The 25,548-nt window shown below is 41.2% G+C and overlaps 1 protein-coding gene across 9 annotated transcripts in view; it reads right to left on the bottom strand.

The window, feature by feature from the left end:
* Positions 1-25,548, bottom strand: part of APBB2 (amyloid beta precursor protein binding family B member 2) — a 325,422-nt gene that overhangs the window by 30,283 nt on the left and 269,591 nt on the right. The window contains exon 1 of one of the 9 annotated variants that reach the window (XM_084625571.1): positions 15,801-16,018. The exons of the other annotated variants lie outside the window; for them this stretch is intronic. The gene's annotated coding sequence lies outside the window, so the exon portion shown is untranslated. Of the gene's footprint in view, positions 1-15,800; positions 16,019-25,548 lie in introns of those variants that run through there. 9 annotated transcript variants of the gene reach the window in all.

Below are 25,548 nucleotides of genomic sequence, written 5' to 3'. Positions count from 1 at the left end.
GCCCCTCCTGCACCCCAAATCCCTCATCCCTGGCCCCATCCCAAAGCCCACACTCCCAGCCAGAGCCTTAACCCCCCCCGCACCCTAACTCCAGCCCAGAACCCCTTCCCATACACTGAACCCCTCATTTCTGGGCCCACCCCAGAGCCCACACCCCAGGGGATGGCCGGTGAAAATGAGCGAGGGTGGGAGTGAGCAGGGGCAGGGCCTCTGAGAAGGGGTGGGGCATCGGAGGAGGGGCGGGGCAAGGGTATTCGGTTTTGTGAGAATAGAAAGTTGGCAACCCTAGGTGAGAGGATACAGGATTTCTGACAGAGGATTTCCCCTTAACAGAAATAGATAGGTCCCCTCTCCCACTAGCAGCCCCAGAATTCTTATTTCAGTTCTCTTTCAGATGAGAACTTAAAAATTTGTTTCTTTTTAGAAGAACATCAGATACTTTTACGCAGTTATTGAATTCTCCTTGCGTGATCTAGCACTGAAGGCAATCCACTTGCCTTTTTAATACATTCATGCATATAGCTTGTATTGCTAATTATCCTGTATTGGAAGCCTCTGAATTTCTCTCCAATTGCTTTTTTAGGTCACTTACTAACTCTCGAGTAGTTTCCTTGGGCACTGTTTGTTTGGCCACCTTGAGTGGGAATGTGAATCCTAACAATTGTAACCTGGCAACCTTATATGTGAGGTTCTTACAGTGAAAGAAAGCCCCAGCCTTTCTGTTATTTGTTGACATCTCAGAGATCATTCCCACCTTTTCAAATTATTTAATTTTTAACCCCTCGTTCTGCCCCCCATACCTGACACCTCTGTGACATTCAGCTCTTTAGGACCTTAGGCTCCAAGCCATGCTCCAATCTGAAAATATTCCTATGCTTCCAGGGTTTTCATTCCCAATTTCATGTATGTGCTATCCTCTTCTCAAAGCTCTAAGTGCCCCCACCTATTTTCCATATAACTCTGGGTCTCCATGTCATAGACACCACCCTTCCAACAGAGGACTAGACAGGATTCTCTTCAGACTTAGCACTACATCCTGATTAGGCAAAGGGATGGCTATTAAGCATAATGAATCACTTACCCTTTCCCCACGTTCTGTGGTGGGTCTCTCTCTCTGTTTCTCACCAGAAACACCATCCTGGATCTCAGAAACCTTCCCGATAAGAAGTTTTGCCAAAAATCCACCCTTTCCCGCAAAAGTTTCGGTTTAGACAAACTGGCATTTTCTGATGACAACCATTTAGTCAAGAATTCCCGACTGGCTCTAGTTAGGGGGGCAGGAACTGTATGACGAGTCAAGAAGAGAGTGTCAGCACAGGGCTTCCATTTCAAATTTGGATTTTCACTGGTTTTTTTGGTGGCTAGAGATAGAGGTTTAGGGTCAGATCCTCATCTAATGGAAACTGGCAGAGCCCCATTCAACTCAGTGGAGTTACACCAATTTACACCAGCTGAGGCTCTGACGCTTAACATTTTATTAGCATGAACCTTCACATTGCAGTTCTTTTAGAGAAGAAGTCCCATCTTACTTCAGAAAGTTTATGGAAGGTATATGGGGATTCAACTACTTACTCTGTTCTAGAGGTGCTCTCTCCAAGGCTAAGGTACATGGATGAGACAGCATGGGAAAGACTGTACTGCTGCTACTCATACTGTGCAGCATCACAGGGGCTTTATTCTCCAGATTAGTCTTTAAATCTTTGAACAGCCTCTTTGATGCCAATCATGTAACTTGGATAAACTTGGATATAGTAAATTAATATTTAGATATTTTAGACAACAATCCTACCTTCAAAAACAACAAGGAGTCTGGTAGCACCTTAAAGACTAAGATTTATTTGGGCATAAGCTTTCGTAGTTAAGTAACCCACTTCTTCAGATGTACAGAGTGAAAATTACAGATGCAGGCATTATTATACTTCATGTGTCAGTATTATAATGTCTGCATCTGTAATTTTCACTCCAAGCATCTGAAGAAGCGGGTTTTTTACCCACGAAAGCTTATGCCCAAATAAATCTGTTAGTCTTTAAGGTGCCACCGGACTCCTTGTTGTTTTTGTGGATACAGACTAACATGGCTATCCCGATACTAGAATACTACCTTCGCAGATACAAGTGAAAGATGCAAGCCTTTGTAAGGAATATTTAAATAACTGATAAAGAAATCAAATTGAGATGCCCAAAGCTCAAGTGCACATTTAATTTAAGATGGCAGCAAATACTGTGTCTTCATTGAGATTTGCCTTATTAAGCCGTTGGGAGTGATAGTTTCCCTTTTTTCTTTATTATTCAGACAGAAAAACTAATCACAGTATTTTCACAACCAGAGAAGCAGATCACAGCACACTTTTGTTAATGTTAGCCTAGAATGATCATCACTTCTTACATGCATGAAATGTACATTAGCTTGCAAAGCCATAATCACCAAGAAAGTTCAAACATTTCCCTAGGCCAGTGCTTTCTAAAGAACTGATTAAAAACCAGTCAAGCTTGTAAAGTAGTCTCATTATATTCCTTGAAGCAAACCCAAGGAAATGTCCACATCTCTAAACTATCTCCCTTCCAACCTGTTCCAGTGCCAGGGCTTTACTATCTAGAAGAACAAACATAACTGGACTGAGGCCGAAACTTAATTCTGACTTGTGGAGTACAATTCTACCAGTAAGAAATTGCTGCCTGACTATAGCCCTTGAGCTGCAAAGCAAATGATAACAATATAGTAGAATAGTACTGTACGTGTTCCAATACAACAGGAAGTGTTATAGAGAATCCTAAACAATAACTTTGCACAACATGCAGATAAAAAATGCATACATGACAGTTTATATAACTTGAAGTACAACCTGCCATCCCAAACACTAGATGAAGAGAATAATTTCAGTGTTGCCAACTCTCATGATATTTTTGTTTTTCTTAAACTCCTCGCTCCTGGAGTCATGTAATTATGTGCGAATCTGAGCTTTTATTTAATAAGAAAAGTTTCTAGTCCTCATGGCCACAGAGAAGAGCTGGAAAATATGAACCCTAAATTCTCAAACACCAGAAGGCACGTAAAAAGAACCATGATTCTCCCCCCGACCCCCGCCAAATCTCATGATTTGTAACTAGTCACATGTTTGGGGGGGACGGCTGAGTCACGATTTTTGAATGCATGGGGTTGGCAATACTGTCATTACTGGATTAAAAATGTGATCAGGTAAAGGATTAGTTTACTTCGCTACATGTTAGCTTTTGTAAGACAATGATGACTGATACTGGCACTGTTTGGTGAGTGCTAGGCAGATAAACATGGAGAATGATGGAGAAATGAAAATCATTTACCTCTCTCTGAATCCAGGAAAGCATGAAGAAACAGAACAGAAAGAGCAAGTTAGAAAGCATTCACACAGACAAAAGTCCAGCATACAATGAGACAGAACTGTTGACAGCAGTACTGTACATTTAACATTCAATATTCCTTTCCTGCTTAGCTTACCTAGGCGTACTGCAACTATTTCCTTTCAGCAGTTATTCTGGTTGAATCCTGTGGTGCTGAAGTTTGTATTTTTGGAAACATACAATGAAGCCAAGAGGCATCAGCTGAATTTAGAGAGGCAGCACAGGCATATCAACATCAAGAGGTAATCGAGCTTAAAATATCACATACAAATATGGGAAGCAGTATGCAGTAAGCACACATGAAAAAGTGATGCAAACCTTTGTGTTTCCAAAAGGAGCTGCTATTTAAACAGACAACAACAAACCAATCATGTGTTTTAAAAACATGCCTTACACAGTGTTACTGTTAAATCCTTGATTGCCCAAACTGAAAGAGTTTGTAAGTCTGCTTTCATTTTCACCATCTGGGTTAAAAACTTCTTTTTAAACTGAAGCCAAATTAAGTTTTCTCCATCTGTGGGATTTTCAAGAGCTCTCATGATTTAGGAGCACAAGTAGCACTGAAAATCAAAGTCACCTGGGCTCAGTTGAAAATTACACCCTCTGAGACATCCATGGCTGAATTCTGCCCCAACTTGCCCCTGTGAAACCCCACAGAAGCCAAGTGGTGTAAATCAGCATAGATTTTAGCTTCAAAGCTGTTTTAACAAATACTAAAATAACGTGATTTAACCCAAGCTGTTTTTTATTTCCCAACTGCAGCCCAATAGCTCTCAACAGGTGGGGGGCTGGGGAGAAGGGAAGGGAAAGAGGCCAGGCAGAAGCAGACAAAATGTAGCTAGTTCACTCCTTCATTGGTTGTTGCCTTTTGCCCTTCACCTCTCACTAGATTTTCCAGGATCCACCTAGATAGCTGCCACTGCTGAGGGTCAAAGCCACCCTAGAGCTGCTGGCACTTTGTAGCACTGCTATCGAATCCCATGCTGCTCAGAACAGGAGTAATTGCTGTTGTATTCCAGTGCCTCTTCCAGACCTGCACTGATGCTGGAGCTGGTGACTGCTGGCTACTGGAGCTACCTCCAATAGTGGGTCTTCAATAGGAAAAGGATGCGCTCTTAACTCATGTTAGCTAACGTTATAACGAACATGGGGTAAAATCCTAGTGAAAACAAGGAAGTCTGTAGTTTTAACAAGCGTAGCAGGTTGAGGTTGAGACGATGGGGGAGCCAAGCGTTTACATTGGCCTGTCAATTGTTAAAAACTTGCAAAACTGACAGCCCAATCTTCTCTTCAGTCACCTCCCTCAAGTTATTTCCCTACTATTACAGGGTCCTGCAGCCCAGGCAATCTCCCACCAGTACTTAATGAAGCTCACATGCATGGGGCAAATGTCCATTGAGGCGTGTCTTCACAACTGTTCTATTCAGATTTTGTTCGCTACCCTGACACTTGGGTCACTGGGGAAGTGTGGCCACGGTCTTCCTCTACTATGCCAGGATTGTTTGCTTCCTAGGCTCTTTCCATAACCAGAAGAGAAAAGATATGCAGTGGGAATTTGCAGATAAGTACACACTTCTATACAGGAAAGCTCTATTCCTCTGAGCCAAATGACGGCTGTGTGAGAAAAACAACAGACATTGCCCAAGACCAGGGGTTCTCAAACTTCATTGTACCACGACCTGCTTCTGCCAACAAAAATTACTACACAGCCCCAGGTCGGGGAACTGAAGCCTGAGCCCCACTGCTCGGGGGAATGGGGGGGCAAAGCTGAAACCCTCCAGGCAGGGGGCCTGTAAGGGCTGAAGCCCTTGAGCTTCAACTTTGGCTCTGGGCGACAGGGCTCGGGCTTCAGCCCTCAGCACCAGCAAGTCTAAGCCAGCCCTGGCGACCCCATTAAAATGGGGTCGTGACCCACTTTGGGGTCCTAACCCATAGTTTGAGAACCACTGCCCAAGCCAGTTACCGGTGAGTTGACTGCATTTAGAACCTAGATTAGACATATGTACATTGCCTCTATGTGGATAACGAATGATGTCACTAGGATGAGAGGTCTCATCTGTTGTCTTTGACTACAAGGTTGCCAGAGATGTGGGGCCTAAAGGACAATCAACTGTTGATTACATTTGCTCATCCTGTTCCCATTGCTAAGATACTCCTGATCCCACTCTCTTGCCCAAAGAATAGATCCCCTCTCATTCTCACCCCCAAAAGGGTAGAACTCGTTCAAGGAAGGGAGGCTGATCTCCCATTTGAGTGAGGTTCATGTACAATGTACAACTTCAGGGACAGAATGAATGTAGGGCTCAGCATGATTTCAGGTTCTATCCTATTGGAAAACAAGGGGCACTTACAGAGGCAAAGAGGAAAACATGTTTCACACAGCAAGGGCTGGGTAAGAAAGAAGAGAAATGAAAATGAATTTAGGATTTTCAGAGGGGCCTGCATATGCATTTTAGGCCAGGTTTTAGGTTAGGTTTGCGGATGCCTAACTCAATGCACGTGTACAAATCAGATATTTGCATGTATGCATATTAAGATAGATGTTTACTATTTAGATGTCATTTGTTGTCACTTTCCCTCTAAATTGGTGTCTCTCTTTTTCTTCAGCATTATCTGTGGTAATACTCTGATGTACTCATTAGATATATGGCCAAACATAGGTCATGCTTATAGGATGAGGGACGCTATCCCTGGAAGCAGTGACTCTGACAAAGACTTGGGGCTCATGGTGGTAATCAAATGAACATGAGCTCCTAGTGCAATGCTGTGGCCAAAAGCACGAATGAAATCCTAAAATACTAATGAAATGTATAAACAAAATAATATCAAGTAGGAGTCGAGAAATTATAGTACCTCTATATGTGGCACTGAGGTAGTTGAATGCAAAATGTAGAAACAATGTTCCTGATAGTTTCACCAAGTGTCAGTGTGAAGCAGGGGGAAATAAATCATCCTTTTTCAAATAACCAACTGTGATGTTAAAGGTAGCTGTGGAAGGACACGTGAACATCTGCAATGTGCTTTAGGACTATGTTCCGTTTTACTACTTTCTCAATGAGGTTTGAGTAGTGTGCTTAACATCCATACAACAGAAATTTAGGATGAATGCACCTGAGGAGTTTGCACCTTCTCTTCATTTCATTTTTACTATCTGAGAAAGTGGCAAAGACCTTCTTGTCATACTTTCCTGACTTGTTGGATGGGATAATCAGCAACTGGAACAGAATAGTTTGCCGTTTCCTTTTCTCACGTAGAATTAATAGCATTAAGCACAAATGTATCCCCCCCACCCCATACAAACTTGTAGCCATTATTAGGTCATTTTTCTTCTGTTTCTTCACTCACAGCATTTACTTGTGGACCTAGAAGTTTAAATCTGCCTGGAGAAACATATCCAGGCTTCATTCTTTAAATTGTTCTTTATGTGTTACGCAGAGGGCAAAACTGTCAGCATAAAAAGAAGGTTGCAACTTCTTATTAAATTCCAGTCTTCGTCTCAGTTGCTTTTAGAGCATAATCAGAAATTGATCTCTGCCCTATTTTCCATATTGAAGATAAACAGATTGCTCTTGAATGAAGCAGATGTTGAAGAGCTGTTACAAAGCTCGATACAGGGATTTAAAAATTATCCTTGCGGTTGTATTTTGATGATGACATCATTGAAAAATGTTTCATTTCCAGGATCATCAGACGCAGTGTTATATCCTTCAATATCAATAGACAGCAGCGTCCCACCTGTGGCCTGGGAGTTTCTTGGCCCTTGATGTGCTACATTGTGGCCACTGAGGGCAATGAAGTTGAGAAGAAAATCTGTATTTGATTATGAATGGAAAATATGTTCCCTGAGCTGCAGCCTGAAATTTTAAAATGGAAGGGTTTGAATCAGCCCCATTGTTATGGGGTGGAGATTCTAGGATCTTCTCAGTGGGATCTAGGAGTGACCCCTCTCTCCAATCATCAATGATTCCGCCCATTCCTCTTCCCCGTCTACACAGTGCTATAATTTATTGATTGTTGCCCACTGGCTTTACACACATAATAGGGACCTCATTGTGCTTACCAAAACCCTTTTAACAACCCAGAGATTTAAATTAGCTCCTAATGTTTCTAATATCAAAAAGACTTCCAACTATAGACAATGACCATGGTAACAGTTCAGTGACCCAGAATTTCAAAATTTGAAAGAAAAAAAAATCTAGTTTCTCAGGATTTAATCAGAGAAGAAAAATAATGCACATTTCATCTGAAAAATAATCAATATGTTTTTAATTAAAAATGTGAAAGGTAAAAATGATTACGATTCTGAATTTTCTGTGAGTTACCCAAATTTTAATTTCATTTGAAAGGTGCACTCAAGTGGTCTCTCAAACCCAAAATTTAGATTATTTTTCATTTTAAATAACACTTAGGAAAAAAAAAACAAGGAAAAAGGTGCCTCTGGGATAGAGCAAAATTTAAACATACTTAAGGTAATTGGATGCAAAATTTTTGATCTGCTGGTACGTAAGTCCTTGAAACTGAATCTGTTAATTCTTCTACCATTATACAACATGAAATTTCACATAATATTTTAACAAGACAATACCACTGCAGCAGAAAGCATGGAAGGAAAAGAAAAAAGGCACAAGGAAAATCTGTAAAGGGTGGCAAAAATAATAGATTGTTTAATTTCTTTCAGCCAAAAATAAATGAGTGGTATTCTCACCATGGAACTCTCTAAAATGCTAAAGTACAAACAAGTCAAGGGGGACCAACTCTCATTTTAATCACTAGAATTCCTTATTGTAGTTTTCAAATGAATCCTATGTGTCTGTGCAGAAACTGAGCACATCTTGTAACCTATGAATTAATTCACACAAAAAAGACTGTATCTGTCTATGTGTTTCTTTCACATTTGGATAGCTCAGTTATGGCAGAATGAATTCTCTTTAAACTTCTCAGAGAAATTCGCCCCAAAACTAAAAGCAAACATGTTAAGTTCCAGTTCTAATGGCAGATTCCACAGAAGGTTGTAAGTGTCTGAAAGCAGATGTTTAGAATGAATTGACCAGCTCAGCTTTAGCTATGATGCTATAAGAGCAGCTGTGAAGAATCTTGAATGTAGTATTCTATGTACAGCATATTCCCAATTATCTGAATAGCATGGGGGATACGGATTTTATTCAAGAAATCAGGAGTTCAGCTAATTGAGAGGTCAGGAATCATTCAGCAGCGGGATGGGCTTCCCCCACGGCTGGGAGCTCAGGTCCTCCTCCTTGCAGTCCTGGCCAGGGGTCTCTGCTCTGCTCATCACTCCTGGACCAGAGCCTTCCTGGCACCTTGCACCTGCAGGGATCGGGTGTCACTGGACCTCTACAGCTGCACTGATACAGCTGCGCGCGCTCACTCACTCCACTGACAGAGGGGCTGCAGAGGGCTCCCTGCACTGCCGCTAGAGCCATTCAGCAGCAGGGTAGCCGCCTTCTCCTCCTCGCAGTCCACACCGGGGATCTCCGCTCTAATATCCGAAACTCTGCATTATCTGAATCCCTTCCTTGTCCTCCAGCATGAGATAAATGGGGGACAAGGAAGGGACTGGGATAACGTTGAAGCTTGGATAATAGGGTTTCGGGTAAACAGGAGTATACTGTATTCCATACTGAGGGGACTGATTTTTAAAAAGGAGCAAATCATGCCCTCCCACAAACATAGGAGGGCAAGAAGAAATCAAAGAAACTCTGCAAAGATCCCTATGCAGAATTTCTGACATATCATTCCCTTGAGGGACGAGATTAAGGGACCCACTGAGGAGGAAGAAGCTGCAGACTTCCAACCCTGCAGATCTCAAGGGAAAGGACCATCCTGTTCAGAGAAAGACTCTTTGAGTTGCTGCTTTCCTCTGAAGAAGCTGTGCTGTCATTGGCAGTAACTGCCAAGAGCTGTTTTCAAGCAGCTTTAAGTCTCAATTGGATTTCAGATCAAATTCTGCAAAGCGCCCAGAGGATAACATCACTGAGGCTCCACCCCTTGGTAGTCCAGTCGTAAAACCTATGGAATCCTGACCCTGTGGAACTCCAGGAGAGGAACTCATATTGGGGCCCAAGGAGGGAGTAAAGGTGAGAGAGGTGGGGCGGGGGAAGAATCATGATACTGTTGACGTAGAACCTTCTCCCAGGAGAGGTCCTCCATGAAACATGAGCAGAAGCAGAGAGATGATTGAGTGGTATTGAGGTTATTTCCCCTCAGTTTTGTAACTCAATTCTTATAAAAGGGATTGATGTAAAACTACTTCTGATCACAGCTATAAAGTATCTAACTTACAGATCAAGCCCAAGCACTATTCAGCTATGGAGGTCAGCAACCTGAGGGTAAAAGGAACTAATTGAAGTGGCAAAAGACAAATTCTAATATGGTTTGCGACAGCTCTGGGAAGGCAAAGGCATCAATGAGAGGACTTGGGGACAAGATGGAGAAATGAATGGGGGAGGAGGCAGGACTGTGAGGAAAATCATTAGTGAGAGAGGGGAAGAACAATGTAAAAAGAAAGTACAGAAACACTGTCTTCCATATTACTTACTGGTTGAGTTTTAAGTGCCTGATCCTACACACCTTATAGACAAAGTCAATAGGAGTTTTGCTTGCTAGGGATGGCAGTATCAGTCTATAGAGAGTGCTATCAATACCAATAAACTAGCAAGAAAGTGGTTAAAATATTAAATAATTTATGTTTTGCTCTAAATCCTCTTTTGGCTCTTCCAGATATTAAGGATATTTATCAAATCTACACTGTATCTCAAATGACTGTGCAGTTAATAAACTGAAAAGTGATAAGGGTAAACTACAAAACTACTTAAAGAACTACTCACTTTTCATATATAGAGATTTTCAAAATGACTTCCTCTCTCCCTCCCCCACAAAAATTCAAAACTGGCTGTTTCTCAATAATTTGTGTTTTAAGGTGGGAGAAACATATTAGTTTCTTAAAATAAATCATGACACCACATGTAATGTGTTAGCTACATTTTGATGTACAATTAGATGACTAAGCACAGTTAGAAAAGGTGAATATGGCAACAGCATGCTTAAAAAGATAACCAAACCCTACGGCTCAGTGTTTTTTGTTCTCCCGCTTAACAATAATTGTTAATTATTGTCAGTTGTTAACAACTGATAACATCTTTTATTGCAGCTTGCGTGTCCATTTAGATACACATTTGCTTTAAAAATAATAGACATTTATGGAACACAAACAGTTCTTTGCTAATTACTTTCACAGAAATATCATAGGACAAGCTGATAGCTTCCTGCACAGCATCTGAGGGAGAAAAGTGTTTTTTCTGTATAATGAAGTTTAATTATGCAGACTTCTTTGGTAAAGCGAACAAGATTGAATAAAGAATATGCTAGCTCATTAGATTATCAGTACGTTTAACACACTGAAAATAAGACCATACCTTCTCATTGTCTTTTGTGCAGAACACCTATAGATCCATGGCAGATCATGGCCCTAATTATGTTTAACCAACCCTTTAAATGTTTCTGGTTCTATATTTATTCTTACATTTTTACTACCCTCTCTACCATCTGTTCTTTACATATAGTAGACAAAGACAATCCATGGTAAAATGTGAGAATGTGATGCTGCATAGTATTAACTACACTGCAAAAACCGGACACTATTGTGTACAGTAACATCTTTGATCCAGTAAAGATTTAGGAATCAAACTTCAGTCTCCTTGCCCCAGCCTTTAACCAAGCCATAACGCTTTACAGGGGCTCCTTATAATCTCTTTGATGTTCTCACACAATGACATTCAAAAAAAGAAAAACTACTATCTTCTACCACACTGTAGTAAATAAGAAAGCCCTAACACTTGATAATTTCCAGCAATGAATGAGTTCAGACAACACTTACAGCTCATTATACCCTCTTCCTCCTCCTCAACCTTTCCACCCTTATTAACAGGGCCATCCCTAGCAATTCTGGGGCCCTACGCAGCCCCCAAGCCTCTGAGGGGGGTGGGGTGGGGGAAAGCCGGTGGGCTGGCCCCCAGCTCTCTGCTGGGGGGGGGAGCGCTGGCTTAGGGGGCAGCGGGAAACCCCCCCTCCAGGACTCACCGGTGGTGCAGCTGAGGCCAGATTGCTGCACTCCCACTGCTGGTGAGTGCAGGCCCAGCCCGGCTGCAGAGCTCAAGGGAGTGGGGGCGGGGCTGAGGCAGAGCAGGGGCACAGGAGGGGCGGGGCCCTGGGCAAGAGCCAGAGCAAGGGCTGGAGCAGCACGCAGCTGTGCAGGGCAACAGGAAATTTGGTGCCCCAAATTTCCTGGTACCCTACGCAACTGCGTACTTTGCGTATGGGTAAGGACGATCCTGCTTATTAACTTCTGTCATCTTCTGAGTAGTGGGCCCAGTGATATGTACCCCATCTAGATTGTGGCTGACTGCTTCCCCTTCCCCTCCTCAATCTTCTGTCTTCAAGGAGATTGAGAAGTAACCTTCCTGCCCCCCAATACCTGGAACATATAGCCTGTCATCCCTCCTTCAGAGCAACAGCAGGATCTTGCCCTGTTTCCTCAGTCTTTAAACTCAGGGGTGAGGAGCATCTCAGCCCAAAGGGTAGTAGTAGTCGAACTAGGAACAACTGCAGGACTTTGAGATGGGACTGGGCCCTAAAGGGTTCAAGCAGGAATACGCTGTAACACAGACACTTAATGTGAGGGAGAAAATTGGAAAGCAGTAAATTCTGAAACAGAGAGGATATTAGGCTTGAGTTTGCATTTGCGGTGTGATACGGCAGTGAAAAGAGCTGATATATATTTCGGCCACAAACACTGAGGAAGTGAATGACCAAAGCTAGCTGATTACAGTCCCTTCTCTATATAACTTCTACGAGCAGACATGGAATACTGCCTCCAATTCTGGGCACCTCATTACCACAAAGATACCAATAAACTGAAATACTCTGCACTTCCAAATACTGGAGGATTTATAAGCTCATAAATGTTATTTGCTTAAATGCATAGATGTGAATCTTCATACACTACTCCTCCAAAGCCAGCCTACGGAGTATAGAGAATGTATCTTTATGGTTTTGTAATACACGTTTATGAACTGTAATAGCGTTTGACACAGCAAAATGCATATACAAAATGGATTCACTCTTTAACAGCCAAACACAACAGGACAAATAAAAAAGAAACAATGTAATCTTTATCTCTGGATATTTGGAAATTTCTTTCAAAATTTAACACAGGACAAAATTCTTTTCTTTAGAGACCAACTAATGCCCATAATAGATCTATTACATATTTGAGAAATAAGTTTGCTTCCATTGAAAAGAAAACAGAGATTTAGAGTTTTGTTTGTTTTGTTGTTTGTGTGTGAGCGTAAAGTCCGGCAGTTTTCTAACCTTAGTTTCCACAGGCTTCAACCTCATTAGTTCCATTGACTTCAGTGGAAAGAAACTGATTTCCAGCAGCTGAGCATCTGGCCCTGTGTCTCAGAGCTCTCCCCACCAAAAAATTTTAAAATCAAGTAAATCAATGTCTGTAGCTCTTGCTGTAAAAATCCCCCTTTGACTACAGACCGGATTGTGCCATTAATTTTTAAGCAAAAATTCCCACTGGAAGCAACAGGGATTTCTGCTTAAAAATTGATATATTGTTCTGGCCCTATGTTCTTAATCATATCCTACATAGAAACCCTGTAACCTACTCAAGCTCTATTTTTAAAATAAAATATATATCTCAAACTGTTTGACACATGCTGCATGAAATCACTTAAAAAGCCAAAATGGAACAATGAATTAATTCTATACTTAAAAGACTACACCAAGGCAGCAGAGTCACAATGGTAATTTTGGGTGCTAAATGTCATATTGATACTTGATGTGGCACAACTGCTCCTCTGCTGGGCCTCTATAAACCAAAAGTTTCCGAGGTTAATAATTACAGAACAGCAGCATAAGATTACTCTAGTATTTTTTCAGAGTTCCCCTCAACCACAGTTCCTAAGTTATAGAAATTGAATGCAGTGCCTCAAACAAAGCAGTCAGTGCACTTCTAGCCCTATGCTGCATATCATCTGATATCTAAGGTACCTTCATCTGCCTAAGGTCACCCAATACCACCAGAATTCATCACGTAATAGAATAGCATTGTTTCCTGTCTCCTAAGAAACTCTGTAATTAAATATGAACAGACCATAAAAAGTTTGGCTTGTTAGGGGAAATAAATGGGTCTTGGCAGCAGAAAAAGAATTAACAAGGAATAGCAGACAACCTTTCCCCAATTCAGCAGAACTCCATTTCAGATGGCTAAAGTGTTATTTTTGACAGATTAGCAGATTCAACCATAAAACACATTTACCTCCAGTGCAGCTATTTTAGAAATTTGTATAGGCATTAATCAGACAAAACCTCCATGCCACAGAATACAACCAAAATTATTAGTGTCAGTTTCTTTGTCAGGTACCAAAAACAAATGTCAAAGACCTGTTAATTACATCCCATAATGGAGAAACCAAACTGAATATATCTCATGGATTTTTATTTCCTGGTTTAAACTGGTTCGTTTAAATCTGACATGGACCAGTTTCAGCCAAAAAAATAAGGGTTCTGAAGAGGCCTCTCAAAATACAATGGAGCAAATTATGCACTCTGTGACACTGGTGTAGTAAATCTGGATTAAAGCCATGTAAATCCCTTAAATCAATGCAGTTACTCTGGAATTACACTGGTGTCAATGAGGTCAGAATTTGGTCCACTACTATATGTAGTTTTTATTTCATTATCTTAAAGCATAAAAGCTCCGGAAAAACCTTGCTGAATACGTTTACACAACATTGTAACAGTTCCAAGAATTTGTATAGTCTATCAATACATATTTAATCATCTAAATATTAATTTACACAGTTTCAATTGCTGTTTGGCCCTTCTAATTAATAATACAATGGAGAAATACTTAAAACATTTATAGGTGTGGTTATTTTTATTTATTGTTGAATATAAATTTTTATTCATAGCTGCCATATAGGTTTGTTTTTTTCAGATATATCAAACCAATATTGTTATTGAAAACATCCAAGTTACAGAAATAAAGCTACCATTTTACCAATAAACAATTTAAAACTAGCTCTTCTCTTAAGAAATGTTTTTGGGATAAATAGCAGTACCCCTCCCAACCAAAGTTATTAAAATGTCAATCATGAAGTAACAGCTACAAAAATGTAATTAAAGTCATAGTTTTGAGAGAAAAGCCTCTTTGCATGTTTTATTGCACTAAATCAAACCTCAGAAATGCTCAATACCCTTTATACTGAGGAAACAAAAATTAGCAGATATTAGGAAAGCAAAGAGGTTCCGCAATTCATGTTACAAACCCAACTGAAGAGTAACACTGCTGAGTTAAGTGGAGGCGGGGAAAAAAAAAAAGATTAATGTTTGCCTTTCCCTCCCCCTACCCAATACTGTAATGAGGATTCACAGCTGTACAGCAATTATCAAATCAATGAAATTCACCCTGTTTTAAATTCTTCAGGAATACAGATGGGCTTGAGAAAGCAGAGATTCGTCCCCGAGCACCCAAGCTAATACATAACGTTTAAATCATTTAAGTTTCTTCTTCTGTCAAAAGAGCCATAAACTGTCTCACATATACTGTACATTAAATGTCTACAAAGAATTTGATGGGGTTATGGTTCTTCCATCTTTATGAAATATTCACTCTTTATGAAGCTCTATAAAATTTCAAAATCAAAGACTCATGAATTAGAAATGAATAATCTCCATTGTCAAAGATCTATTGAAAAACAGGATAATGGTTAGCTACGGGTTATCAAAAAAATTACATAGGCACTATATATATGAAGTAGCACACACAGATTCATGTCATCCTTTGCAAATGAGCTTTCTGCAATTTACTGTTATTCTATCTTTTTGCCTATTAACACAGCACTGGCAATAAAAACAAAGTATGCCCAGGCACAACAGAATTACAGATTTAGGCAGGTCACCATGAAGTCGGCAATTGCAGCCAGCTTAGGAACAGGAATCCTGAACTGAACACTGACCAACGAATCTATCAAGCATCTCAAGGTCTAAGCTATGTTCATCAGTTTACCGCTCAAATGAGCAACATCTGAAGGGGAAGGAAGGGGGGAGGGGAGAAGCAACAAATACTTACAGCATACCGTATATTCCCACATCTCTGCTACAATGCCTTTCTGAAGGTTGTTAAGTGTCAGCTCTTGAGAAAAGAAATCTGACTTGCCTTTGTCACACTAGAAGCTGTCATTTGCCTAGCAGGCAGCTACACAGGATCTTTAAACTAATGTACCACAGCTCTGAAAATACAGTGAGAGAGAGACAAAGGCTACTCCTATGTTTCCATTGTGGTTATATGGTGGGAGGAGTAGGGTTGGGTTGGGTTTTTTTAAGTTTCTTACCTTTTTGATTGCAGCAAACAGGATTTTAATGCCAAGCACGTCAGATACAACCACCCAACTCAATGCCCTGCATGGTCCTATTCCCCTTTAAATGTACAGATGATGCAAACTGCTCTTGGATCCAGCCATTTACTTGTACTTCAACGACCTGTGCTGAATACTCCTGGGAACGGTAGCTCATTCATTTTGTATCAAGTTGAACCAAATCCTGTCCGCTCCCACTCTCTTCATCAGGCCGCCCTCATTCTCTCTTCACTCACTGTGCTCGGCTGTGCTGATTGGATACAGCTGTGAATGAGTGGATGCTGTCTCCTGAACTGCATGGTTCAGCTAGGGGTGTGTCTTTTTCTCCCTGTTATCACTGATTTTAACCATTTTTGTGTTTACTACGTTTTGGCTTTAAAAAAGTCTTTCTACTCTCTCAATACAATGTATTTATTGTAGATTATCTTTCTGTCCTGTAAACACAATTAACTCTAATCTGATGGACTAGAAGCAACCTTTTTGGAAAGTTGAAAGTGTGCAAAGGTTTGTTGTTTTTGTTTGTTGCTGTGCATTAACCAAAATAGTTTAAATAGGATTCAATATAGAAAATTAAATGTTTTACAATGCTTTCTCTTTTTAAAAGGCAGCGAAAAAGCCAAATTACAGTATGCAGAATTAGGCACAACTCCATTTACTTCAGTGATGTCACACCTGCTTATATTAGCAGTGAAACGAATCTTTGATCTGTATAAATATATATTTCAAATAATTTGATACTCCAAAATATGAATGCACAGTACTGTACTTCTAATATAAAGTGGGGTTTTGCTCTAACGTGACTGTAAAAATGACACTCCAGGGCAGCAGGTTTATTGGCTTTCAGTGAACTCACTGAAATGTGCTCAGATAAAATAAAAAGATATTTTATCTAACTGTCAGCCATGCAATATCAGCCTGGCTCTGGGAGTCTAGATAGTGATGTTTATGAAGGACAGAATCTATCAGATTTAGCAGGCCAAATTAAGCCTCAATGACACCTGTGCAATCCCATTACATTCAACAGATTTTCAAAGGAGTAACAGGTTGGAACTTAATAAATAATTCTGTTACTGATGCACAAGAAGAACAGATCCAGCTCCCTATTTCTTAGGTGTGTTGGATCTGTAGGGCTACCAGGAGCAAGGCAGTAAAATAATTTTGCCATCACAGTAAGCAGATATGACTCTTGAAAGTCTTGATACAAAGAGGAGGTCAATCCATTGAGAAATGAGATGTCACTTTTAGACATTTTCAAAGCAAACGTGCAATTTAATGGACTCGTTAATTCTGTAAGACCACACACTGCACTTGTTATCCAATTCCATTTGGCATTCAAGATAACTTGCTTAAGCTGCATGTGAAGGCAAAAGTAATTTGATATTTCTGAGGGCTTCCCTCTCTACTGCTCTTCTCCTGTTGGTATAATCTTCTGTTTCACTTTCAACAACCAAAGTACAACAGGATATGGTGGTTTTTCAATTGGCAAAAACAAAAAACTCATAAGAACAATGTTAGACACTGATTTAAATGGACACTAAGGAGAGAAGCCAAGTTTCCATGTTTTAACATGCTGACTTTATTTTGTGTGAGCTGAGAACTTTCCCTCCCTCAACCCCTTTCATTTGCTTTTACATAAGAAGAGCAATTTAATGGAACAGTGGAAAATTGTGGTACTGTGCCAAATGATATACAGAGTAAGTTTCAAACTGTCCTTTTTCTAAATGAGAGGATGAGAAAAAGAAATATACACATATAAGCAAAACAATAGTCACACAAAGTAGAATTATGCCCTAAGAAAAGTAGAGCCGGTTGGAAAAGATTGTTGGTTTTTGCAGGAAATTTTGAATTTCCCCCCAGTTTTTCAATGAAAAAACAAAACTAAAAATTGTCAATGTCACTGAAAAAGAGAGGAAAAAGAAGGGAAAGCGAAGAAGTGGGGGAAAATGCCAAATAATGAAAATAGGTTGGTTTTTGAAAGCCAGATTTTGGTGTTTGAATGTATATCATGAGGGTATCTAAACCAGAAACTACCATTCTGGGACCGCCCCAGAACCCACTTCTCATGCAGTGACTCCCATCCCATTTAATAAAATGAGATCAGGGCGGTCTTGTCTTTCCCCTCTCTTCCCCCACCTGTTTACAACGCCCCGGAGGCCATGATGACCCTCATTTAAAAACCTCTGGTCTAAATAATATCATGTGAAATCTGACTGTTTACAAATACGTCCCACAATTTTGTTCCAAATCAAAGAGCATCCACAGCTGTCTTATTTGTAAAAGAAGAAAAAACAAAAATACACTTTCATTCAAACAGTGCAGAATGTAAAGATCGGTTTTAAAACTTTACACATTTTAAACCCATGCAAGAAGAGACAAACTACTCTGCCTATTCAAAACAAACAAGTTGAGTCAGGTTTGGAGGGCTAGCTCAAACAGTCTCAAATTAAAAATAAATCCCCCAAAATAACCTACATGAAAATTAAGTCATCACATCTGTCATCTGTTATGCTCTTAAATAGCTTAGAAAATCAATTTTATGTCATTCCATCTCACATTTAAGCTGGATAATAACTCTTCCTTAATTTTACTTTATGTATGCTCAGCAGCTACAAACCAGTTTTGTTTTGTTTGGTACCGCAAGGGAACTGACACAACCTTATCAAAAGGATTTCCATATTGTTAACTTATTCAGGCTTTGCAGAGTCAAAGACATGGGCATAGAATTTGATGGGGGAGAAAGAGTGCCGATATATTTCAATACCTAAAGTGATCTGAGATTAATTTCTAATCCCATGTTGAACTGGTATGTAGTACAGATGATTTCTCAAGCTTTTAACTCCTTACTCTCCAGCAAAAATCCAGTTATGGATGAATATTTGACCTTGGCTAGCCCCATGCTAAGAAATAATTATCTAAATCACTATTAACATTCAGGCCTGCTTTCTTGACTCTCCCGCTCTAGTCTGTGTTTGTGCCTTCTAGTTGCTGTCCACAGAAAGGATAAGGGACATATCTCTCTGTCAGCTAAGGGAATTCTCCTGCAGCTTCAGTGGCAGCTTTTAAAACTGAAAAGCCAGAGGTTGGGTCCCAGCTACGAGTCTGTGCATGTGATTTGCTTAGTAATTAAAATTGTGCCTGTTGTCTCCAGTATTGCCAATCCTCAGCTTTCAAAAATCATGAATATGCCCCCCCCAAATCATAAAACTGGCTTAAAAATCATGAGATTTTTAAAAAGTAATACATTTTGGGTTCTTTTTATTTGCTTCTGGCTTCTAAGCCTTTACGATGCACCTGGTTCACTCTTTCAGGCATTTCTCCACAACTGTGAGGGCTATAAAAGTGAAGTTATTTAGCCTTTTAAACTAGAGTTCTTTGAGATGTGTGATCCTTATCTGAATTTCACAGTGGGTACACATGTGCTCCATGTGCCTGTCTCGAGAATTCTTGAAAGTAGGGTCAATTAGTTACAAAGGATAAGTAACTTCCCTTTCTTCTTTGAGTGCTGGTCCCTATGCATATTCCACTGTATGTGACTGACAAGCGGTGCTGTAAGAGGAGGAGAGTTTGAGAATGCAAATGATATGACTGTTTGGAGAACCTGTATCCCAAAGCATGAGTCAGTGGAAGAGGCTTAGACTAAGATATAATGTCTTGTGAATGCGTGGATGTAACTCCATGTTACTGCCTTGCAAATATCAAGCAGGGGTACCTTGTGAAGTGATGCTACAAAGTTTGCCTGTGCTTTTGTAGAGTGAGTCCTTATTCCATGTCGGGGAGGCGGATGTGCCAACTGATAAAGTAGTATACAAACACAAATCTACTTAAAAGGTTCTCTGGGAGGAAATAGCGTGTTCTCAGACTCATTCCACTACAGCAACAATCTAGGTGACTTTCTGATCTGTTTCATTCTCTGTGAGTAAAATGCCAAAGCTCTTCTCATCTCAAGGAAATGAAGACTTCTCTTTCCATTCAAAGCTTGGGGCTTCAGAAATTACACGGATAAGTGAACAGATTGATTAGTGTGAAATTCTGAAACTACTTTGGAGGTGAATTTTGGGTACAGTTGTAGAGAAACTTTGTTGTTATGGACTACTGTGTATGGGCAGGGGCGTGTCTGCCATTAGCATCCTAAGTTTTACCCTTCTAGCTGAGGTGATGGCAATTAGGAAGGTTATCTTCACTGGCAGATAAGACATTGAACATGTAGAGAGGGGTTCAAAGGGTGAATTAGTCAGTGCAGAAAGTTAAGAGGCTTTCTTTGTTACTGGTGGGAAGATTCTGATTAAACTTTTTAGGAACCTAGACATTACTGGGTGAGTAAAGACAGAATATCCCTCTGTTGGTGGGTGATGCACTGATTTCCACCAAGTGAACCTGTAGGGAGTTAAGGGAAAGACCTATGGTCTTGCTGAGCCCATACAGAGAAACATTTCCACTTGACTAAAGAACTTTTTTGGTGAAGTCTTTTCTGCTATTATTAAGAACACTTTGCACAGCTTCAGAGAAGGAACATTCTAGGTTCAACACCCATCCAAATATCAAGCTTTGAGATGAAAAGCACCTGAGTTGGGGTGTCTGATCGTACCATTCTCATGCATCTAGAGATCCAGAAAGGGCAGAATGCTGATGAGTGGGCAAGTTGACATTTGTAGGAGATCCGGGAACCAGAACTGTCTGAGCCATTTGATTGTGATGAAGATGACTTGTGATCCACCCTGTTGAATTTTCCAAAGAGCCCGAAGTAGCAGCGAGATGGTAGGAAAGTCATGGTTCAAATGGTCTTTCCAAGGGAGTAGCAGATAATCACCTCTCAGGACAGGCCTTGAGCTCCCCAGGTGCAGTATATATTGCATTTCCTGTTTGTCTGGTAGGTGAACAGGTCCCAAGCAGAGGTTCCCCACTGAGTGAAGATGTTGTTCATCATTGAAACATGTAATGCCCACTCATGGTTAATGGTGAAGTGCCCACAGAGGATGTCAGCCTGTGAATTCTTGTCTACTGGAAGGTGCACTGCTGATAGGGTGATATACTTCCTGATACACCAATTCCATAAGTTGACCGCTTCTGTATACAAGGAGGATCTCATCTTGAGAATGGTCCTAAAGAGGAATGGGAAAGAGGGCTTTGAAGGAAGTGGGGACAAAAACTTGATGGTATAGCTGGAATGGATGATATCCAATACCCACTTGTTTACTGTTATTGCCCTTCAGATGGGAAGAAAAAAAGTCCCAGGTGGCCACCAAAGAGGATTTGGGGATCAGGTGGGGATGGCATAAAAATTGGTTTGAAAACTCCCGAACATCTTGTCAAAAGTACCTCCTGGCCAGGGGAGCATGGGTTGATATGGGAGACGCCAGGTAACATGGTCTTTGTACCTTCTGTCTCTTACTGGGTAGTTCATAAGAGCATTGGTGGTAAAATGCTTGTGGCCAATGTACAGGGAGATCTCCCCAGCCTGAGTCCAACTGAGGCCTCATTGCTTTTTCCATGTGACGTTTCTTAAGCCAGAGTTCTTGCGCCTATAAGTCCAGATGGGAAAGGAGTGACAGATATTGCACTTAGCAGAGATATGAGCTTCTCAGAGGCAACAAAGGCAGTACTGGTGTTCGTCACTAACTGAGAAAGGGCAGGGACAAGAGGCAGTTTTTAAAACCTGGTGTCCCGGGCATAATCTAAGTCCCATTCCGGGGAGGTTAGGGAGTTCCATTACTAAATATAGTATAAAAACGACCAACACTAACTATGCTGAAGTAAAATAACTGTTTAAAACTTTGCATGCAGCATTGCTGTAGCCATCTTCGTTCCAGGATATTAGGGAGACAAGGCGGGTAAGGTAATGTCTTTTATTAGACCAACTTCTGTTGATAAAGGAGACAAGCTTTCAAGTTTACGTAGAGCTCTTCTTCCGTTTGTTTAAAACAGCTTGTTTAAAACTCTTAAATATTTACAGACTTGAAGACAAAAAGGAGCAGCTCTGGACACTGGGAGGATGCTGACTCAGGCCAGGAGGTGGTAAGAAGGAACTAGAGAGGCAGTGGGTCCACACCACCCCTTGTACCCTCGACACAGAACATGAGAAGAGCAAGGTCGAGTGTGCAGGCACAGACCAATGGACACTACTTGCAAGAATTCTCCAGTCTCAGACACATGGAAAGGATGTGTGCCCACAGTACAATACAGATAGAGACCAGCACTTGATGAAGAATTTGCCTTTTTAATTTTTAAATGAAAGCTGATATTTTCACCCAGCCACCTCCCTTCAGGAGCTGGTGCTTTAAGAAAAGACACCAAATATTGCAAGAGTCACAACAAAAATCATGGAAGCTGGCAACGTTCAGTGTCTGCAACAAATGACTTTGTTACATACTCCTTCCTACTAGGCTGTTAGCCATCCTTAACTGTCATGAACAAAAACTAGCAAAGCTGAAACATACCAAGTCATACTGCCCTATCTCCATATTAAACTGAGACATTAGCATCGTAGCTGAAACACAGGTCCCAAGACTGAAGATGCATTGTAGCACGGGCAAAACTAAGGGGATCCATAACAAACAAGCCTGCAGCAGGTAACGGGTGACATTGTCTGCTGCATTCCAACCTCCTTGAGGAGCACAAAGCCCAAACCAGCCAAATCTAGCCAGCTGAGAAAGCTTCAGAACTGGGGGATCTTGAGAGCTGGCAGAGAGTCAGCGTACTCAATGCTGGTGAACAAGGTGCATTGGAATATATCAGAGGTGTGGAGAGAGAACACTTTGCTCTAGCTATCACCAGCTAGCATGTGGCATAGTCCGTCCTCTACCCCCTCCTGGTTGCTGTATTCTATGCTAGGGCTGTTGTTGGGGCTTAGCCAAACAAATAACCAGAAAGTGGAGACTTGGCACAGCAGAAAATCCGGGCAAGAGTCTGCACGCCGGACAATAATGGCTGTTCTAGCTGACTTGTGAGTTGCGTTATCATTGGATAAGGACGCATCATTTGGCTAGGAACAGTAAATCAACTTCTCTGCAGAACTCAGAAAACTTGGAATAGGGCCACGTTTCCAAAAATGGGTCAGTAATATATTCCTATCCGACAGTTAAAGATTCAATAAATGCCTGCAAATCAAAAGGATTTACTCCAGAAAGGAAGTTTGAAATATCATGTCACCCATAACTTTGCTCCTGGAAATGGAGTCTTTGGTTCAAACAAACAAATAAAGGGTAGCACTATCAACAGATAAGGCCCTAAAGGCAAACCTCCTGCACCCATGCAAAGAGTTCAGTAAAATCTTAAAGTTTCATACATATTTTGACAAAAATAAAGCTAGATTATGTGGACAAGGGACCTGGAAAAGTGCTGTAGTTTTATCTGTTTGAATGTTAGCTAAGTGGAATTTATGTCTTTGTGTTGCAGAGGATTCAGAGTTTCTTAGTAGATGGACAGAAAGTTATTCTATAAAAATTATATTGCAACACAATGTCATGTTACAGTTGAGCTGTGGGCCCAGACTTGCAGGTCTACTCTATGTCTAAGACAAAACACTTTCAATATGTATTGCAGCCACCTCACTAATGGAATTTAAGGACCATTTCCACTCTAAAGAGATCCACAACACTACTTTAAAATTATCAAGATGCTCTGGTCCCAGGAAACAATGACTATCTTCTTTTAAACACAAAGGTGATCTAGAGAGCAATTATTTACTCTTCTAGTAAAAAAAGACAAAAATCTACAAAAACGAGTATTTTCCCTACCTAAACCATTTATTTCACAGTTCTAGGTACCGTCTATCTGCTTCTCAGATGAGTTTTTCGTAAGTATGCTTGCAGGAATTTGTTTAGCTTCTTAAGATGTGGCATAAAAGAACAGGTAAGAACTAAATCTCAATAAAAGGAGAAAGATAGCTAGTGTGGCTCTGCAGTGCAAAAATCAACTCTGTACAATTTAGCAAATTGAATTAGCCTGGTCTCAAAGACCTTTGAAAAATACTGATCCCAGAGTTATCTTCAGGGAGATACTTCCTAGATAAACATTTACCACTGTCCCAGACACGGCTATTATTCAATAACAAATGTTCGACACCAGAAGTGCCCACTTTAACAAGCTGTATCTGTCATAGGGCAGCCCGGCTTGGCATGCCCTCCTATTACAGGCTGCAGTATGACAGGCACACAGTCCTGCCTGGACTTTTCCTCTCAGGTGATCCAACAACTTAACTTCAGGCTTTCTTGTCACAATGCTACCTATCCTTAGGGCTGATTTATTACAACAACATAGTCCAAATAATTCATAACAAAAGTCCCAAAAGTATGGTCCATTTCTCATCCCAGTGTAGTCATTAAAACTCAAGACGTCTTGTACCTTGATGCCCCACATACTGGTGCCTTCAACCAAGCCCAGACTCTGATGGTCCTCTCCTGTCCTTATACCAGGACAGCCACCCCAGCCCTTCCCAGCAGGAATCTCCACAGTTTCTGTGCTGGGAACATTCTTGCTGGGGGGCATCCCTCTCCCCGGGCCTCTCATATTTCACTGGGTCCAGCTTTTTGGTCCTGGAGATGTCAGTGGGTAAACTCCTCTGCTGCTCCCTTGCCCTCAGCCCTCTCTGGCCCTGGGTCTCAGATGCCAGTCAGCAAACCCCTCTTGTTGTTCTCCTGCCTTCTCCCAGGAACCACCTTCTATTTCCTTCTGGGACTCTCAGTCTCCTGATCTCTGGCAGCTCTCATCTGCCCTTCCTGACTGAACCAGTTTGCTCTGACTCAGTGGGACTCCCTCTCACTGAGTCTCTCTCTGATCCTTTACAGCCCTTTGTGCTGGCCTGCCCTCTCAATTGGCTAAATAGGAACACCTACTCTTGCACAAGAGTTGGACCTACTGGGACCAACCATCCTGTGACATACCCCTTGCTAAAGAACAAAACAAAACAAAAAACAAAAAACAAAAACAACCCCCCGCAAAACCCTGCCTCTCACAAGACCCCTCTTGGGCCACTCTCACCCCAAAACCAAAAACCCATCCCCCACAAACATATTGCATAAAACATTCCTTATAATACTCCAGGGCCCGACCCAAACTTTCCCATATCAATCCAACAAAACAAATATTCCCCATAAACACTGCACGAAAGACATTCCTTGTAAATTTATGCACATCGCAGAAAGGTTCCCCAAATTTCCTCACAGTTCCTAAAACCAGTCCTAGATTGAGCAAGTCTCTTACTCGGTTCTCCTTGGTCTTCTGTGGTGTGGCCAGCCACGACCCCCTGGCCTCTGCTGCGCTGTATTCCTCTTGCCAGAGGCTAGTCAAAATGCCCACATTTTCCACTCTAATGTCATATGGCAGCCCTGTCTGGAGCACCCTCCTGCTGTAAACCACGGCATGACAGTCACACCTGTCTCAGTTTCCCTCCTTCAGAGTCCCCAAAAATAGTCCAATAGTCTTTCTGAGTGCAGTCTTTGTGGGGTTAATTTATTACAAATGAAAGCCCTGTGCACACAAGTCCCAACATCACAATCCAGACAATACACCAAATGCAGATCTGGCATCCCTCCCCACACCACTCTCCAGCATAGCCTCTCTTTCCCTCTGTCTCCAGCTCTCTGGTTCCAAGAAGCAGCAGGCATCTCCCACTGCAGTTCTCAGCCTTCAGCCCTCTCCAGTCTTCTCTGGTCTTGGTTCTCTCTGGCTCAGGAAGAACAGCTGGCTAGCCCTTCCACTGGATTGCTAACCCTCATCCTTTTTCAGC

Source organism: Lepidochelys olivacea (assembly GCF_965140295.1).
Source record: "Lepidochelys olivacea isolate rLepOli2 genome assembly, chromosome: 4".
NCBI lineage: Eukaryota > Metazoa > Chordata > Testudines > Cheloniidae > Lepidochelys > Lepidochelys olivacea.
Note: the sequence above shows the minus strand (reverse complement) of the source record. Positions and strands in the feature narration are given on the sequence as shown.